The 18,927-nt window shown below is 42.3% G+C and overlaps 1 protein-coding gene across 3 annotated transcripts in view; it reads right to left on the minus strand.

The window, feature by feature from the left end:
* The window catches only part of CALCRL (calcitonin receptor like receptor), a 95,895-nt gene extending 85,507 nt beyond the window's left edge, over nucleotides 1-10,388 (minus strand). For all 3 annotated transcript variants that reach the window (XM_059393004.1, XM_059393003.1, XM_059393002.1), the window contains exon 1: nucleotides 9,940-10,388. The gene's annotated coding sequence lies outside the window, so the exon portion shown is untranslated. The remainder of the gene's footprint in view (nucleotides 1-9,939) is intronic.
* Between the last annotated feature and the right edge of the window lie 8,539 nt (nucleotides 10,389-18,927).

An 18,927-nucleotide genomic window follows, 5' to 3' on the forward strand; every position in this document is an offset into this window, starting at 1 on the left:
ACATATTAATTTTATGATGAAAAAGATTCAGTGTTTTCTAATAATTTTGAACTGATAACACAGACAGGAAATCCTTTTGGAAAGTCTGTAATTAAGGAAGTTAACTCATGTGAGGAATTCAATTAATTAAAATATTAAACAATATTTAGGAAAGTCATTTTATGGGCTTCACCCAGGTCAGTTTGTTCTAGACCTTAATGCTTGCTCATATCTCATCTGAGGGCCTTCCTGTTCGAAGTAACGAAATCAAGCATTCTTCAAAGCTTTATTTAGAATATCTTTCTTTCACCACATTATTTCTGTCTTAAAAATGAACATTTCTGATACCCAGGCATGATGTTTGCCATTGATTTAGATGCAAGGAAATAGTTCTGTTAAAGGTATGAAAAGTCGAAGTTATAATGGAAGCAGTTGAAAGTAAGATATTTCAGAATATCTTAACCAAAGCACATCCAATTGTGAACTAGGTAGTGTCCGTTCGACTGTTCTTTATTTCAGGGTTGGTTTTTGTTTTTGTTTTTGTTTTTAACGTTTCTTCTATAATCCAAGGTTTCCCAGACATAATCATATGTACAGAAAGTATCTGATTTATCAAGCTTTGTCATTTCGGAAAACATCCTACTTCAAGCATTCAGTTCTGCCCTTGCGACCAGGTGAGAAGTCGCGTGGCAGTCGGCGGCGTGGAGGAGGAGGTCGTGCTGCCAGCGGGCGCAGAGGCGCTGATGCTGCCCGGAGCAGGCCTGTCCCGCTCCCCCCTGGCCGCCCGCGTGGGGCCGGCTGGCTAAGCTGAGGGCCATTCTGTTTACCCACACCCTCAGTGGGAATTAGTCATGTGACTTCAAATTCAGCTGTTCTCTGACGGGACTAAATTCTGGTATGAACAGAAAGTTCCCCAAAAATGATATGCAAGGTGAACAGACTTTAGTTTTATAAAGAGAGATCAATTCTGGAAGGTCTTCTGTGAATCATGAAGCAGAAGAGCAAGCTACCTTTTTTTTTTTTTTTAGTAGAAACCTTCTATCTTTTTGGCCTCCCTCATTAATAATATAAGTATTTTAAATATTTCTTCTACCTCTACTTAGGACCAATTCAGACTCTGCCCCTCTCCAAACAACCAACCAAACAAACACAGCCACTGAGTAACAGGAGACTCGATGCCCTGCTCTGCCCACAGTCAGGTAACGCCACGTCATTAAGACGTTCATCATTTTCAGTTCAACTAATGAATTCACTGCCGTTCCAATTGTTGTTCCAGCAGGAATTTTTAAAGAATTTCCAAAATCTAAAAACTTAAATAATTTGGGGAAAAAAGAGCAAGTATGGACAAACACCCCTAACTAGTTGTAACGGTTACTTGTGTACGTTAATCTGGCCGGGAGACGGTGCCGGCTTGATCAAACACTAGTCTTCGCGTGGCTGTCAAGGTATTTCGTCGATGTGATTGGCATCTGACATCCGTTGACTTTGAGCAAAGGAGATTGTCTGGATGATGTGTCTGCGTCACCTCCAGTCAGCTGAAGGCTTTAAGAGCAACACTGAGGTCCTCTGAGAAAGAATTCTTCAAAATTTTTGTTTTCCAAGCTCCTGTTAACTACCAGAGGCTAGAGAGCAACCACGGGCATTTGGTTTGGAGGAAGGCAAGGGAGAAGCAGGTCTAGACAGAGGAAGTCAGTGAAAGAAAATGCAGAAGGAAAGACGGGAGCGACCGGTTGCAGATCCCACCGGCCCCACGCAGGCATCCCTCGTTCTCTTGTGCCTCTCCACCACTGCAGTTTTTACAAACTGAAAGTTTTGGTAATCCTGAATTTAACAAGCTTCTCAGCACCATTTGTCTAACAGACTTTGTTAACTTCATGTCTTTGTGTCACATGTTGGTGATTCTCTCCGTAGTTCAAACTTCCTCATTATTTGTAGATTGTTCTGGTGACCTGGGATCAGTATTCTTTCGTAGTACTCTAGTAATTATTTTGGGCACCACTGACCGTGCCAGTAGAAGACGGCAAACTTAATAAATGTCGTGTGCATTCTGACCACCACCCATCTCTGAGCCTTTCGGTAGGCTTCCCTATTCCCTGAGACACAACCACGTTGAAATCACCCTACAGTAGCCCCTGTTTGAGGTTGAAAGGAAGAGTCACATACCTCCCACTTAGAGTCAAAAGTGGGAAATGATTAAGCTTAGTGAGGAAGATATGTTGAAAGCTGAGATAGGTCAAAAGCTAACTTTCTTGCACAGTTAGCCAAGTTCTGAATGTAAATTAAAAGGAAATTAAAAGTGCTACACCAAGGAACACACAATGAGAGAGGTGAAGAGTCTCGTTGATGATCTAGAGAAAGCTTCAGTGGTCTGGATAGATCAAACCAGCCCCAACACTCCCTAAAGCCAAAGGCCTCATCAAGAGCAAGACCCTGACTCTTCAGTTCAGGGAAGGCGGAGAGAGTTGAAGTAGGAAGTTGAAGCTCAGGTGGGTTCATGAGGTTTAAGGAAAGAAGCCGTCTCAGTGACATAAGTGTGTCCGCAAGCGCTGATGCAGAAGCCGCAGCAAAGTACCCAGATCTAGCCAAGATAGTCCTGAAGGTGGCTAAGGTGGCTACAGCAAACAACACACCTTCAGTGTAGCCTCCAGTGGGAAGATGTCCTCTAGGCCTTATGTGGCTAGGGAGGAGAAGTCAATGCCTGGCTTCAAAGCATCAAAGGACAGGCGGACTCTCCTGTCAGGGGCGAACGCAGCCAGTGACTTGAGGTTAAGCCAGTGCTCATCGACCCTTTGAACATCCTAAAGCCCAAAGGGTTATGCTCAATCTACTCTGCCTGTGATCTACAAAATAGAACCGCAACAGACGTCTGCTTAAAGCATGGTCTACTGAATATTTTAAGCCCACTGTCAAGAACCACTGCTCAGAAAAAAAATTATTCCTTTCAAAAAATTACTGATCATTGAAGATACATCCAGTCACCCAGGAGGTCTGCTGTACTATGAGATCAACGATGGTTATTATCCATCTCATGCCTGCTAAGATATCCATTCTGCAGCCCATGGATGAAGGAGTGGTTTCAACTTCCAAGTCTTATTATTTAAGAAATACATTTTATAAGGTTAAAACTTCCATACATAGCGATTCCTCTGATGGATCTGGGCAAAATAAACTGAAAACCTTTTGGAAAGAATTCACCATTTCAGATGCCATTAAAAACATACATGATTCGTGGCAGAAGCTCAAAATATCAGCATTCACAGGAGTTTGGGAGAAGCTGATTCCAACCCTCAAGGCTGACTCTGAGGGCTTCAAGATTTCAGTGGAGCGAATTCCTGCAGATGTGGCAGAAACAGCAAGAGAACTAGAACTCAAGGAGAGACTGAGGATGGATTGGACTGGAGGGGTCGCAGGACAAAACTTGGACAGATGAGCAGGTGCTTTTTGTGGGGGAGCAGAGATGGTGATTTGAAATAGAATCTATTCTTGGGGAAGATGGTGTGAAGACTGTTGAGACAACAACCAAGGATTTAGAAAAGTCCACAAAGTTTGTTGATAACGTCGCTGCAGGGTTTGAGAGGACTGACTTGAATTTTGAAAGTTTGTGGTACAATGCTACTGAACAGCATCTCATGCTACAGAGAGCTCACTCACAAAATGTGTCCGTGGATGCAGCAAACTTCGCTATTCACTAATTTTAAGGAATTACCACAGCCACCGCAACCTCCAGCAACCCCCACCCTGACCAGTCAGCAGCCGCCATCATCAAGGCAAGACCCTCGCCAGGAAGAAGACTACAACTCACTCAAAGCTGCAGATGATGGTTAGTGGATTTTAGCAGTAAAGTATTTTTTAATTAAGGTCGATGTGTTTTTAAACATAATGCTATTGTACTGTACTATTTACTTAACTTTCATAGGTACTGGGAAACCAAAAAATTCACTAACTGGTGTTACTTTATTACGATGCCACTTTGTTGAGATGATCTAGAACCAAACCCTCAGTATATCCGAGTTCTGCCTGTGGTTTGACCTAGGGTTCCGGGACCAGCATCCATTCATCTGGTGACTAGATACCGGCCTCCAGCTGGAGAAGGAAGCTGAGTGGTTAAGAGCCTGAGCTCTGGTTGCCAGGACTCAGTTCCTGGAACCTCCACCTGCACAGCTACGTGGTTTGGACATGGTATTTAGAAGCTCTGTGCCTCGGTTTTGGAGTTTATCTGCACAACAACAACAACAATTCCTGAGGTTTTGGGGAAGGTTAAATGAGTTTATACATGAGTAATGAGTAATGTACACGGCAGAAGGCAAATCCTCAAAGAAATGAGCTAAACATCTCAGTAGGGCAAGCCACCCCTCCACAAGAGGTTCTCCTGACTAGTGCGGTCTGGAAACACTCATCTGCTGCTAACTTGGGGAGAAGAGCTGCCGCAGGGAAGGAAAACTCTCCTGTTAGAGGAAAAAAAAAAATTATTCGTCCCACAGGAATATGAAGATATGTGCACCCGCCTAATAATGCCAAGGACCAGAGGCTTAAAGCGGACAGTAAATATGTATATTCACCCAAATAAACCTGACAAGTTCAAAGATATTTTAGTGAGTTAACGGGCTTTGATGAGACTGTGTCTAATGGATTTAACCCGCAGCGGCCTGCCGGCCGCTGGGACACGACTGTGTCGGAGGTGCTCCCCATTCCAGAAGTTGTTTCAAACGGGATCGCACCACAGTTGCGTGAGTTACAGTTTTTGCCTCAGCTAAAAATTATATTGCCGTGTTTTGAAAAAGATTTAAAATAAAAAGGTTTTATTGGAAACAACTTTTTGAAGAAGACATATGTAGCTTCGTAAAATATGTAAACATGTTAGTCTAATAATACTAGGTCTCTATTATTTAAGTAAAAGGAAAGCTGCTCTCTTGCCTCGCATTTGAAAACAACTGAAGACAACCCCGAGTTAGGCAAAAAGCACCCAGAGGCGCGCGTTCTGTGTGACGACATCCCTTCCCTGAGTTTTATTCTCCTTATTTTCAGTGCTGACACGCTTTATGCTTCTCCGGTACTTACCGAGTTCCAATTTCCCTTCACATTATCCTTGGAAAGAAGCAGAATTGAGTCGCTAGACAACAATCGACATCATGGCAATGAACATGGATCTGATTAACACTCGTTTGCGAACAACGACATTGGTGCTTGGACACGAGACAAACTTGGCTTTGATTGACAAAACCCAGCCTGTGTGCTCATGAATATGCTAATGAGCGCCCTTGTGACTAAGCCGTAGGGGAGAGGCGCTCTGGTCACCTGGTGGCCATTCATGTTTCCCCCTCGTCCAATAGACCAGATGACGCGCTCAGGCGTCCCTGCGTTTCACGAGCAACACAGCTGGACTTCGGTTAGCCTAAACACAAATAGGATAGTAAAGGCAGATTTATACAAAAGTTTATGCCATGTTGCCATTTTTTTAATTAAAAAATACATTCCACGTTAAGGAGATAAGTTTTCTCTGAAAACTGGGCTCCATCCAATCCTCAATGAAGTTAGTATTACAAGGGTAGGTTGGTTATTTATTTGTTTACTTATTTATGTTTATGTTGGGTTGAGCAGATCTGAGATTTTTGAACTGTTAGTTGGTAGTAAGGCAAAAAAAAACATACATTTAATTAAAAGCACAAAGGAATAAAAAGATAAAACTTGTTTTACATTTAAAAAAATAAATTCAGTATTTTTATCATTTTTCAAAACATAATATATTAGTCTGTTAGTTTTGTAGAATATTATCTCTTTGAAGTAAACAAACTAAAGGGAAAATAGGAAGAAACTTGTTCTAGGAAAATATTTGCGATTTATCATCCAATAATATCAGTAAATGCAAAAACATAAGCTCTAACTCAGTTCACAGCCAGTGACTCCCTTTTATTTTTAAATAGTAAGACTTTTATTGTGTGCTTAAAAATTAAATTCATTTCTTCATTTTTTGGTAAAATAGTCTATTAAATTAAAAAAAAAAAACCTTGATTTCAAGAGTATACAAATACTGGAAAATGCAAAAATTATTGACTTAATGCAAAATATAATACTAATTAGACATAAAATAATCTAGATTTATTGAGGACTTTTCTGTTTAAATTGGAATGACAATGTAATGTATAAAGATGTATTTCCTATCATTCAAATGGTTTGCTGACTTAATTTATCTAATCATATGTTCTTTTACCCTACATAACACTAACTCAGTATTTACAGCCCAGATTTTACAATTAAAGATATGCTACCTAGTACTTCTTCAATTCTATGCTAATTAAGACTCTATATCTTCAAAATTATAAACCAAATTATAGGTACGTAAACCAAAATTAAGGTGTGAAAACTGACTGGACCCTTCGGGTTGTGTAACTGCTATTGATGAAGGAATTCAGGCAGGAATTCCTAAGGGAAATCTTTGAGAATAAACGGGAAAATGATTGAAGTATCTGGTCAGTGTGTAGCCCTGCTCTCCTGTTTCTCATAAATTTTTATTTTCCTTCTAATTTCATCAGAGTATTTTATTTTTTTTAACATTTTATGTATTTTATTTGACAGAGAGAGAGATCACAAGCAGGCAGAGAAGCAGGCAGAGAGAGAGAGAGGGAAGCAGGCTTCCCACTGAGCAGAGAGCCCGATGCGGGACTCGATTCCAGGACTCTGGGATCATGACCGGAGCCGAACGGAGGCAGAGGCTTAACCCACTGAGCCACCCAGGTGCCCCAGAACATTTTCTTATATGAAATGGGAAGATTTCTTAAAGTAATGTAGTAGTGCTGCATGGTAGAAGTCCTGGGACAGAAAAAGAGAGCTTTCCTAAGAAATTACAAATGTTTCATGCCTTGACTTCAAACCCAGATACAGAATATGTTTTAAATAGCTATGTCCTGACTTTCCATCTTAAGAGTGTTCTCTGATGGTCTAACTGAGTCAGGAACCCAGAGGTGCGACAAACTGGGCACTGTGTGTCTTTCATCAACACCACTGCAATGATAGGACTTGCGTTCCAGGGTTAATGCCCTCCCTGAATCCTAAGCAGAGATAAGATAGAGAATAAAGCCAATGATTTCAAATAATGTCCTTTGAATATATTTGGTTTTTTTTTAAAGTTGATACCGTAATCATGATATCTCTATAAATAGTATTATCTTTTCAGGTTGTGTTGACAGTCATACACAGAGAATGAAATCAGTTTTATTTTGTGAATGTATATTTTGATCCTTTAAAAAATGTTTTGTTAATTTTTGTATAAATATCTCGAAGACAATTCTTAGAAATTAAGTTACTCCCAAATTTTAATCATGGAGCTAAAAATTGAATGCAAAATAGTGTTATAATAGTCACAAAAATGATGTACGTTAAAAATATATAGTAATACTATTAACTGAAGTTTGATTAGTTTTATGTGTTTATCAAATGATTTATCCACATTAACATAAAGCATATAAGGTCACCATTTTTGTCTTAATATTATTTTGAATTTCTTACTGAAATAAATTTGTTATGCATAAAATAATGGTAAAATACATACAATGATCATGAAGATTTTCCTAAATATGCTAGAGGTTTGGTTCCATTTAAACTTACGTTCGGCGTCACCAGGAGTAAAGTATACAGAGTATACCTTGGTCATTCATTTAACACAATTTTTTAAATTACAGAGTCAATTTTAATTTCTTTTTGCTTTCCTGTTTTTCCAATCTTTGCTTTTCAGAGTGAGTGAATAGTTTTGTATATTCTAGAAGTTTATATATTTTAAGTAACAAAACAATTTGGAACATGCTAAGATATATTAGGGAAAAAAGACCTAGTAGTAATAACCTCAAGCACATTTCTAAAAGATAACTGAATATTGCAGGTAAAACATACCTCAGCTCACATTATTTTTATGATTTCTGAATCTTATGTTTCATACTTAGAACTGGCCTTAGACTCTGCATAGCATCTAGAAAAAGAATTTAGTTCTTCATGGCTGAAAGCATACAAGGATCCTCTGATATTCTCTTATCATTAGAGAAAACAAACTTTAGAAATAATAATATGAGTTCTTACTTAAACTTTCAATTATTTTCTCAAGTAACACTTGAGAAAATAATTGGCATACATATCTGGGAAAACCTTGTCACTTTTATTCACAGTTCTCTCTATTTCACACCCTCCCCCCAAAGTCTTTGCCTAATGACCCTTGAAATTCAGTGCCTAGTGGTTTTCAACAGTATTTTCTGAAAATAAAAGATGGTAAGTCATACTATTAATACAGTTTTAAGATTTTAATTAAATTATGGAAAAATTATGGGGAGTTCCTTATTATAAAATATGATATTAGTGTAATACCTCCTTCTAAGAAAATAATCTAAATTAAAAATAATGCTATTTTCATTTTTGTTACTAATCCGGGGCTTTGGGCATTTAATATGTTCTTTTCATTTCCTTCCCTAATTACCTAATGGCTACTTACAAAGTCCCCTTCTAAAAACAGGTTTTCCATTTCTACACATGTGTCAGGGAATCCGATACAACTGACTGAAAGGAAATGGGAAATCAGCCATAATATTTTTAAGAATCACAAAAATAAGACTTAATTGAAGTTTCCATAATTTAAAGAAATTTGTGGAAAACTGAGTGGAAGATTTTGAGGGATTTGCTCAGAATGAGTTTGTAGTCCACTCTTACTGTGCCAGATTACGGGCGTGTGAGTAGAGGATGTCCCCACCGAAAGACATGCTGCAGAGGATGATCACACAGGTGAGAAAGAACATGGATATGTGTCTGTCTATGTTATTTATTATGTGTAAAATACATACATGCAATGTCAATCAAGGTAATTTAAACCCAAATCTGATGTCTCGTTTTATATAAATAAATTGTATATATATAATTATATTGTATATAAATAATTGTATCAGTCAGTATGATGATGTATCGGACCCAGATCTGACCCCTGATTTTCTTAGCGACAGATATGTGCTGTCCTTCACCAGCCCGGAGCAGACCAGACTTTCTGCACAGCCCAGCGCAGCCTGTGCTGGTGAAGGAAGCATTAGCAGATGTTTCATCTCGGTCACTGTACGTGTTTTCTGGACGTTCCTTTTTTCAATACACACTTTAATTTCTCTGTTAGTGATCTGGCTTACATATCTGGGAAAACCTTGTCACTTTTATTCACAGCTCTCTCTATTTCACACCCTCCCCCCAAAGCTTGCAGAGGAGCCCCGAGTCGTCCGAGGGGCACACTGCGAGCTGGGGTTGTGAACCCCAGCGGCTGCCCAGGGGCGCTTCCTCAGTCCTAGCTGGGCTTTTCTTTTTCTCTTGCTCTCGTAGCCCACCCCAGGGGCCAACACAACGGAAACGATGCAGGGTCAGCCAGAGACATGGAGCCCATCGGGGACAACGAGCCATGAACACCCCCGCAGCTCGCTGGTTACAGGGGTGAGTGCAAATGAAGGTGGAGGCACGCGGGACACACACAATGAGTCCGAAGGGATTGCTTTTCTCTTAATTCCCCATTTTGTGCCACTACAGAGGGACTGAGACCCCGGGACCCTGTCCGTAGTTCTCAGAGTTCTGACTGTATAAAAACTTTGAAGACCCTTCCTGAGGGGAAAATGCTTTCTGGCTGCCAGAATCGAAGCTCAGCTAATAGCAGAGCAGATTCTCAAAGGCATTGTTCCCTGATGGGGTCGTTGCTTTGAAGTATGCCTTTTAGTCCATTTAGACTTTCGTCAGCTGCTGAATTCACCCTCCAGATGGCACCGCACGCGACAGTGGCTGCGCGGGGATGTGGTGCCCACTGCAGAGCAGCAGGCGCCGCTTCCTGCACATGGGGAAGCAGCCAGGGCAGGCTGCAGGTCACCGCACGTCCCTGAACTCTGCGGGAGAAACGCTGCCCGCCCAGGTGCGACTCCCCCTCGGACCGTGTGTGTCGGCTCCGAGTCCCGCACTTACCAGCCCAGCTTCCGAAGACTCGGGACAAACGTCCTCAGGATGGAGCTGGAGCTTCTGAGACTCCGCAGGGGGGATGTGGCCCAGGCGAGGCGGCGAGCGTGGGAGCCTCCGGGCAGCCCTGCAGGCTGAGGTCGGGCAGCAGAGCCGGGGCTGCTCAGCCAGGAGGGGACCCTGTGCGGGGAGAAGCTGCTCTGCAGCGCAGCTTGTCACACTGCCTCTGCTCAGCAGCAGGGAGCTCGAGCTTCCTGTGACATCACCCTGACCCCGCCTGCAGCTCGTGTTGGGTTACTTTCCTCCTCCGGAGCTCACCCGGGGAAGCAGCGTCCTCGCCCACCCAGCCCTGGCAGCACGGAGCAGAGGCCACCATGCGCTGTCCCCGCTGTCCCCAGCCCGGCTGTCACCTGGGCGGGGAGTCAGGACGAGCCACACTCTGCCTGCGGCTGGAGGGGTGTGCGGCGTCCTGCGGGCACTGGGAGGGCTTGGGGGGTGTGAGTGTGTCTGTGAGTGTGTGAATGAGAGAGTGTGAGTGTGTGTGTGTGTGTGTGTGTGTGTGTGAGCGTGTCTGTGTGTGTGGAATCAGACTTGCACGGTGCTGAGCAGCTGCTGTCAACGTCTTTCTTCCTAATAAACACAAAAGTAGCTCCCGCGTCCATCCGAGGCTCCTCCGTGATCCCACGGAGCCTTCATAACCAGGGCTGTTCCCCGCTCAGGTTTGCACAATCAAACGGTGAAGCTTTATCCTCTAGGTTTTCTGACTTTTTCACTTTGTCCACGACATGACCACGTGCGTGTGTGTCATAAACAAAACCACTGTGTGTGCTGTGTGTGTGCGCATACGTAGGATCCTTTGTCATGTTGTGTGGGTTTCATTATCTTATCACCTGTGAAATAAAAAAGAAATTTGTATTACATTTATCCCTCAAAATAAACCCTGCCAAACATGCAGACAACTTACAAGCATAATGATTACGTAAAACATGCAACATATTCTAATTCTTTACAAAAAGTTTTCCCTCAAAACATAAATTTACTCCAAATGTGTTTAATAAATTATTGGACATTATCTGAGAAGAATGCTTTAAATTTGAAATGCAGCTGTCTTCTCGTCGTGCGGTAAGTGTGTGGGATTCAACAATAATCATAATTGCTGAACCCTGAACAGCACTGGGCATCGGTATCTTCCCCTGTAAACTAGAAGACATGAATCAAATAATATATAGAATTACTTATATCTCTTAAAATTTCAATCAACAAATTATGTAACATTTAGAAATAGATAAGATACTGTGATAATTATTCAATTCTTAGTAAATTTGAGGTCAGAGGCACTGAAAAATTAGTAAATTACTGCAAAATTCAGGAACAAAATGAGATGCTCACACTTTTTGTTAACTAATACAGGAGGACAAGGCAACATGAATTAAAGGGACACCGTGGTCTGAAGCGGTTCCCTCTCGCTGACATTTGTATACCTGGATCCACTGAAGAAACTCATCACACAACTTTGATTTTAAAGATCCGTAGGATCAAGGTGAATAAAAATAAATACCTATAAAAATAGGATATAAACTAATCTCTGTCAGTTATAGTTAAAAAGTTGCAAGAAACTGAGAGTCATACCTTTGGTTACTGACAGAGAGAAATAACCAGAGGAGTTAAATTGCTGAGTTACAGAATATTGCATTTTCGGGGACACTTTGGTGAGCTGCTGAAACCTGCTTCATTGCGAGCTATTTGCTCGCGCATCAGAGGAAAGGCCAAGCCCAGGCTGCGTCTGGCTCCGCAAACAAGGGTTCTCCAGGCAGAACACGGCCGTGGATAACCCCGAGGGCCAGCGTGACTGGGCCCTTCCACGGAGGACGGCTCTGCTCGGGGACCACACAGCAGGAAGTGCCAAGCGCTGGGGTTGGACCCAGAGGCATGACATTCCTGTCCGGGTCCGGACGCGCTCCAGGGTGACCTTTGACAGAACCTGTTAGGCCTTGGTGTTCCTGGATTTTAATCCCCGAATGACCACTGGCCACGCCGTGATGATGATGTCGGACCCCTGGAAAGAGATGAATGTAGCTTTTGAAGTTTAGTCATGAAAAACTAAGACTTTTCCCAGAAGTTCACAGAAGCATCAGTACTTTTTTTCAAAGATTCATTTATTCATTTGTCCAACACGAGTGAAGTCCGGTGAGGGAAACGTCTGTGCCGCACATGGGTCTTCGGACCCTCACTCCGGGGCTCTGGTCCTTTACTGAACGACAGTCGCATCCTGAAGCCCAACGGACGCTCCCACACTCCTGCTTAAGTGACCGGTCCGGCGTGTGGTCCGAGTTCAAGAAGACCCGTGGGTAATTCGTACCGGCGTCATCTCTAAGCCTTGCTCAGAGGTAACAGGCACCTGCGCCCCAGGCACCCGGCCCTCGAGAGTCCAGTTCGTAAGTTCCAGGCGGGATGAGCAGCACGAGCACCTCCAAGGAGCCCGTCTGCGTCTGGAGAGACAGGACCCAAGGTGGACAATGCGGCTTTCCCAAGGGCACACGGAGGCATGACGACGGACATTTAAGAAAATGCCGCAGAACGAAACACGTCTTTCAGTGATCGATGAGGCAGTTCTTGGGCGACGTGGCACTGCCAACAAATCAGTGCAGCCCGGTCTGTTTCCTGCACAGTAACGGACCTTTTCCCACACAGATGGAAGACGCCGGGGCATGTGCTCGTCAGTGACCGGGCGTGTGTTTGGGTCACATGCTGTCACAGTTGTGCAGGGAGCTCCGGAGAGCAGGACGCGACCCACTGTGTAGCTGTTCACGGCACAGGGTGACGACCCTCGAGGGCCTGAGCACCAGACTCTGCGGTTACAAGGGACCTGCAGAGTCTAGAGGCCGCCGGGCCGAGCGCTCAGTGGGGTCTTCTCAGACTGAGGGGTAATGTGCGACGGAAGAACGACACGCGTGATGACAGACGGTCGTGGTTGTCCTCGTGAGAGTCCTGCCTGCGGGGCCGCACCTACCCTCGTGGCCCCCGTAAGGCTCGCAGGTGCCACCGTCCCACAATACTGAATACCGATTGCCATGTGAGGTGCACTTTTTAAAAGATTTTATTTATTTATTTGGAAGAAAAAGAGCAAGAGAGAGTCTGAGAAGGGTGAGGGTGAGAGGGAGAAGCAGGCTCCCCGCTGAGCAGGCCTGGGACCCCGACGCAGGCCTGGATCCTGGGACTCCGGGATCGCGACCTGAGCGGAAGGCAGTCGCCCACCCACGGAGCCACCCAGGCGTCCTGAAATGCAGTGTGACTCGAACTCAGGAGGAAGCGAACTCAGAATCTCTGGATTACCTCGGATAGTATTTACTAACTTAGTCAAATGGGCCAAAAATGGGTCTTGACACATTTAGTTCTCTACAGGCTGTCCTGACCACTGACTTTGAGTTTCTGTAGTTACAGACTCCGGGGATGGTTCGGCCACAAAAATAAAGAAAGCAAAAGAAAACATTTTTACATAATATTACGGACAGACTTACCTCCGAGGAGACAGTAAGAAAGATCTTTACAAACGCTTTCCATGCTGATGTTGTGGATTAAAATATTTCAGGCTTATGATGTATGTTAACAATTCCTCTGGGTCCACAATTGCCTGAAAGTCGTTACACCCAGAGACCATTTATGCAGCCAACAAAACCACATATGCCATGCTTTACTAAAAATGCACCAATAATTTGAGGAGAAACATGTGATTTTTATAATCTTGGCATCAAAAAATTCTATGAAGGTAATAAGGTGACCCGAACTTTTATTTATTATTTTACCTAGCAATTGCTTAGTATATTTAACGTTGTTTCATTACGAAATGAACTGTATTCAGTAGAAGGACCGGATCAAACGAATGGCTGGGCCATTAAGAGAGAATCTGCTGTTCCCACTATGGCTACAAATTTGAGAAGAGCAGAACACTAAATCTGAAAGGAGTCACATTACATCCGCATTAGGTAAGTAAAACGACTGTACTCATCTGCAGCTAGTGTTTCTTTCAGTATTTTATGATGCGTCTCCCCAAGAGAGTCAAACAACTTATCAGAAACAATTAGCGAAGAGTCTGCCTGTTCTTTTCATTGTTCTCATCAAGTTCTGATGCATCTTCCAAGAAAATCGGTGTGTTTTATAGATACCCATGACTCTTGGCGCGTCTCCTCCTCCCGAAGGGATAACCCTGGCTAGCACAAGGGCTCACAGAGGCAAATGAGATCCACGATGGGCGAATTCAGAATGAAAGCGAAAATAACAAGATTATAAACGCTCCGCGAACTGAGGGCACTATGCGAGCTTCCAGGGAGTGCACACTGTTAACTTGGGGACCGTATGCCCCGTTTGCTAGGGCAATCCCAGTTTATATTTCCACACTCAAAATGTCATGATTGGAATGGGAAGAATATATACGGTCACCCTGCCGCGCTATCCATACTGCACTGACCAGTGGTAACCTAAATATTGACAGTGATTAATGCCTTTGGGAAACCTAAGTCTGTTTCCCAGAAGAGTTTAAAATAGTTCCTCCTATTTCTAGGATAGTTTTAGTTGGCCTTGGAAGAGATGCCCTTTTTGTCCCTGGATATGCATTTATTGTGAATTTCTGCCCATTTGCTTCTTGAGAATGTCAATCTTGATTACTAGAATAAATGGTTTATTTGAGTTTATGCATGGTGACGTAAGTAGCACATGTTTAAATGCCCATGTCTTAAGTTCTAAAGATGCCGGATGGCATGAATGTTTCCCCACCAGAAACTTCTCTATTGAGCTGTCATGTTGATACAGCTTGTAAGGTTAATAATTATTCACATTTTTCTCTTCAATAATTTACTCATATTTAACATCACTCTGTTACTGGTGTTAACATCAGTGAACGTTTTTAAACAGAAGGGAACGTGGAACTATATGTAGTGTTTATATTAAAAAATACAGTATATTTGGGAAGGATTCTCAACAGTTTGGAGAGAAGCAGCAGAGCCTTCGACCGCTCGCTGGCGAGGAAGCGGGTCCCTCGGTCTCCTGCCGCCACCTAGTGTCAAGAATTCCCAAATCGCCGGAGGTTGCTCTACCCGAATCATGAAATTCTTTGACAGAAAATGGAAAGAAAAAGAAAAAGAAAAAGAAAATCCCAATAACTAGGAAAGATTATGAAGAAAATGTTCTGATCCACATGTTAACTGGAGTTACAATGGGCACGTACTTGCTCTAGCCTAAACAAGTGAAGTATCAACTTATATATAACGGAAAAAATACATCATAAAATATTTAGATAAAGGCGAACCAATAATTAGATGTTAAAAACACAATATAAGTTAAAAATACAAACTAAAAAGACTTACCATCTTTTGTCTTCCAATAAATATATACATTACATACATACACGTATTTAAGTATTGGAAACGATCTAAAGCTAGACAACTCTGACGTCCACGGCTAGGCTGGAGTGGACTTACTCCTGTGTGTCTGACCAGGAATACAAATCAGATCTTCAAAAGCTTGGGGCACCTGGGTGGCTCAGTGGGTGAAGCAACTGCCTTTGGCTCAGGCCATGATCCCAGGGTCCTGGATCGAGCGCCATGTCAGGCTCCTTGCTCAACAGGAAGCCTCCTTTTCCCTCTCGCTCTGCTTGCTACAGCTCCTCCTTGTGCTCTCTCTGTCAAATAAATAAATAAGATAATAATAATAACAATAAAACTAACCTAAATCTTCAAAAGCTTACAGCAGAGTTTTCTCTGATGTCTATCAAATCAGTCCCTCACTATAGCCAAGCTTAAAAACTATATATTCCATCACTATGTGTTAGAAAAAAAAACAGTCATTAATTGGCTATATTCCTGTTCTGGCTAAATACAGCTGACATTTGAGAGAGACATTATTTAGGGGCATAATTATTACCTCCAAGATTTCTCTCTATAAACATCTGTATCTTAAGTAAACAAGGTTACTTGACAACAGCCATTAAACACATATTATTGATCACCTATCGTGTGCCAGACAGTGGACAGATATTAGAAGTACAAAGTGGTTCTTCGTACATCGTCATGTACAAGAGACATGGTCCTTGATCTCAAGGAATTGATTTAGACATTTATTTTTGCTTATATTGGTTAAATAACTCAGATTGCTAAAAGCAGTGTGTCCAGTGACTGGAACAAATCAGGCTACGTAGATAGCAAGATAGGATGGAGAAAAACAGATTTCCTGTAGAAAAGCATTGTCTCTGAAGATGAGAATTATTCTGGAACCTAGAAGGGAAAAAGTAGGAGACATTGCCTAGATTAGAAAGAAGGGTTTGGCCGCAACAATTTACTGAAAGAGTGCTCAGGTGCTCAGTAGACTTGAGGCAAAAGCATGAAGGGAATGAAGCAGGTTTGGAAAAAGGCTGAGGTGAGCAAACCTGTTGTCTCAAGTAAAATCTGGATTTGACCCATGAAGGCAATTGCTGGATCAGGGTCGGGCTCTGGAAAAGCATTAGCAGGACAGAGTTGGCCTCCCAAATGCAAAGGAACCTGTCTTTACCGGGTCCTCATTAGTCACTGTGGGAGCCACTCTGGGCGTGGGGAGCATCACTTCTAGAGAAGGAACTGCCGTCAGCCACCATCGGGGGAGGACAGTTTGGAGAAGGACGCGCCGAGGAACCGATTCTCCCAGCAGCTGCAGGACCCGGCGGCCCTGGCTCAGCAGAAGACGTGTGGGAGGGGCACCAAAGTCGAGTTTGCTGGAAATCCGTCACAGGCCAACAAAGCCCATCCCAGGGCTGCACTAGGTTATCCGTAGAGGCTGGAGGCCGGCCCGTGAGAAGAGAGTGCGGCGTGAGTGCATCAGGACCAGGATGCAAGGTGTAGGACCTCGTAGATGATGGGAAGGAATTTGCATCCACTCTACGTGTGGTGCTCCTGCGACCCAAACCAAGTTTTATGCTCTGTTTTGGTGTGGTTGGGTCTGGCCGGGGTGGTGGGGCTGCTCTGAGGGGGTAAGTGCCAAAGCTTTTCCTGTGAAATGTTTCCATGTCTTTCTGCCGTTGTTAATGAAGATAATGTTCACAGCGTTAGCCATGGCTCCTTATGTATGGGACCCTTAAAGCCCCCTTCTCGTGGCATGCGTGGGTACTCAGAGAATAAAAATACTACAATGGAAGGAAACCCTTCTTGTATTAATTGTAAAACATAAAAACGAGTTCAATAACGATTTGTAGTGATTAGTGTATCTTTAAGTACTTACCCTCTCGTCGTGCTGCTGGGTCTCTGCTCTGTTTCAGAAGTTGAGGAAGTAAAATAATGTTGATAACAGACATTGTTTCAGATATCTGCTCTATGCTTTAGATATTTAAAGCATAAAGCGAGGATTTTAGTCTCATTCTTCAGATGAGGGAAGGGAATCCTCGTAAGTTTACACAGCTGGAAACTGCTAGAACTGGAACTCGAAACCCAAGTGGTTTCGTCTTGAAACCTGTCCTTCTTTATGCTGTTGGCAGAATATTTTCCTGACAAGCTACTGAAGATACTCCTGGAGGAAAATTGTGTGGCATGTAAGTCAAGTGATGGTGATTACTGAGGCTTCCGTGAGATGATCCCACACAGGAGAAAAATGAGTATGAGCCAGACAGCACAGTGTTCAGCAAGTTTGCATTAAAGCTTCCCCACTGGATTGGCTATTTTTCTATTTAAAATATTTATATTTTGGGTTCTACCCGGATCATGCACTTTTCAATGCTACTCATATATGAATGCTCGTATAAGTTTTTGAATATTTAAGAGGATGACGTAAGGAATAAAGATGGTCATTTCTGACACTCAAGATTCCTTAGAAACAAGACATTTAAACTTTGTAAGGTAAATTTTATCTCTGTAAAAGGTACATTTTACAGAGAAATAAAAACATTCACTGATTTTTTAACCCCCCCTTTTACCCTTGTTATGGAACTTTCCATATTAAAAATATTTTTAGCACCCCTTAGGCAATTTTCTCAAAAACAAATTATGAAAATATTTAAAATTCTCAAATACATAATTTTTACATTTTTCTCAGTTAATCTTAAAACCACTTATGTCAATTCCATTTCTTTTATTACATTAGCAAACAAATTTCACCTAAAAGTTCCTGCTTTAACTTTTACTGCCTGACTTACTTGAGTAACTGTTAGAGCTCAGAGACTATATTCTGAAGCCTTAAAATATGAAATATTTAACAAATTGTAGTATGACTAGTTAGCCGTTTTAGTAGAGGCTTACGGTGTAGCAAACAGGACACTGAGGACTTCTACTTACCATCTCCCATGTCACAACAGAGGCCATTAGGGATACGAAGGCTTAAAAAGCTCGACTCTAGGCTGATTTGAACCCAGATTCTATGCTGTCCATTATTTGATTTGTTTTTCCTTCCACAGCCTTTAAAACAGTACGCATTTGTGTGAGTAAAAGTTCTATTTTACTACTGAAGCTCTGAGATAAACTACGCTTTAAAGATTCTCCTCCCTGATGGATTGTGTGTGTCTGTAATTTGTGAGGGCGGAAGAGAGAATACGCAGAGTTAAATAAAAAGTTTCCTATCATACTTAACATTACAGTTTGAAGACTTTCTCATTGAATAAGGTCAGATATTTTGAGTAAAAACGTGGTAATTGTTTATTTCTTCTCTGCAGGAGCGATCTCTTGGCGAGGTGGATCATTAGGAAGCTCACAGATGTTCACATTTAGAAACTCTGGAAATTCCCCTAGAGTGATTTGCAAATTTTGTTGAACATTTGTTGAGAGTAGGGAGTATGTTTAAAAAATAGACTATTGGAAAGTAAACATTCTTGCTTTCTGATTCCAAAAATTGATGAAGGCAGTAGTAGCATTTTCCTCTGGCTTCTAACTTGAGAACTCCTGCAGCTTAAATTATAACCTCTGTAAAAATACAGATTAAATAGACATTAAAACCCTCCAAATAGGTTCATAATTGATTTCGCTGATGTTATCTCATAATGAGAAGAAG

Source organism: Mustela nigripes, chromosome 3 (genome assembly GCF_022355385.1).
Source record: "Mustela nigripes isolate SB6536 chromosome 3, MUSNIG.SB6536, whole genome shotgun sequence".
NCBI lineage: Eukaryota > Metazoa > Chordata > Mammalia > Carnivora > Mustelidae > Mustela > Mustela nigripes.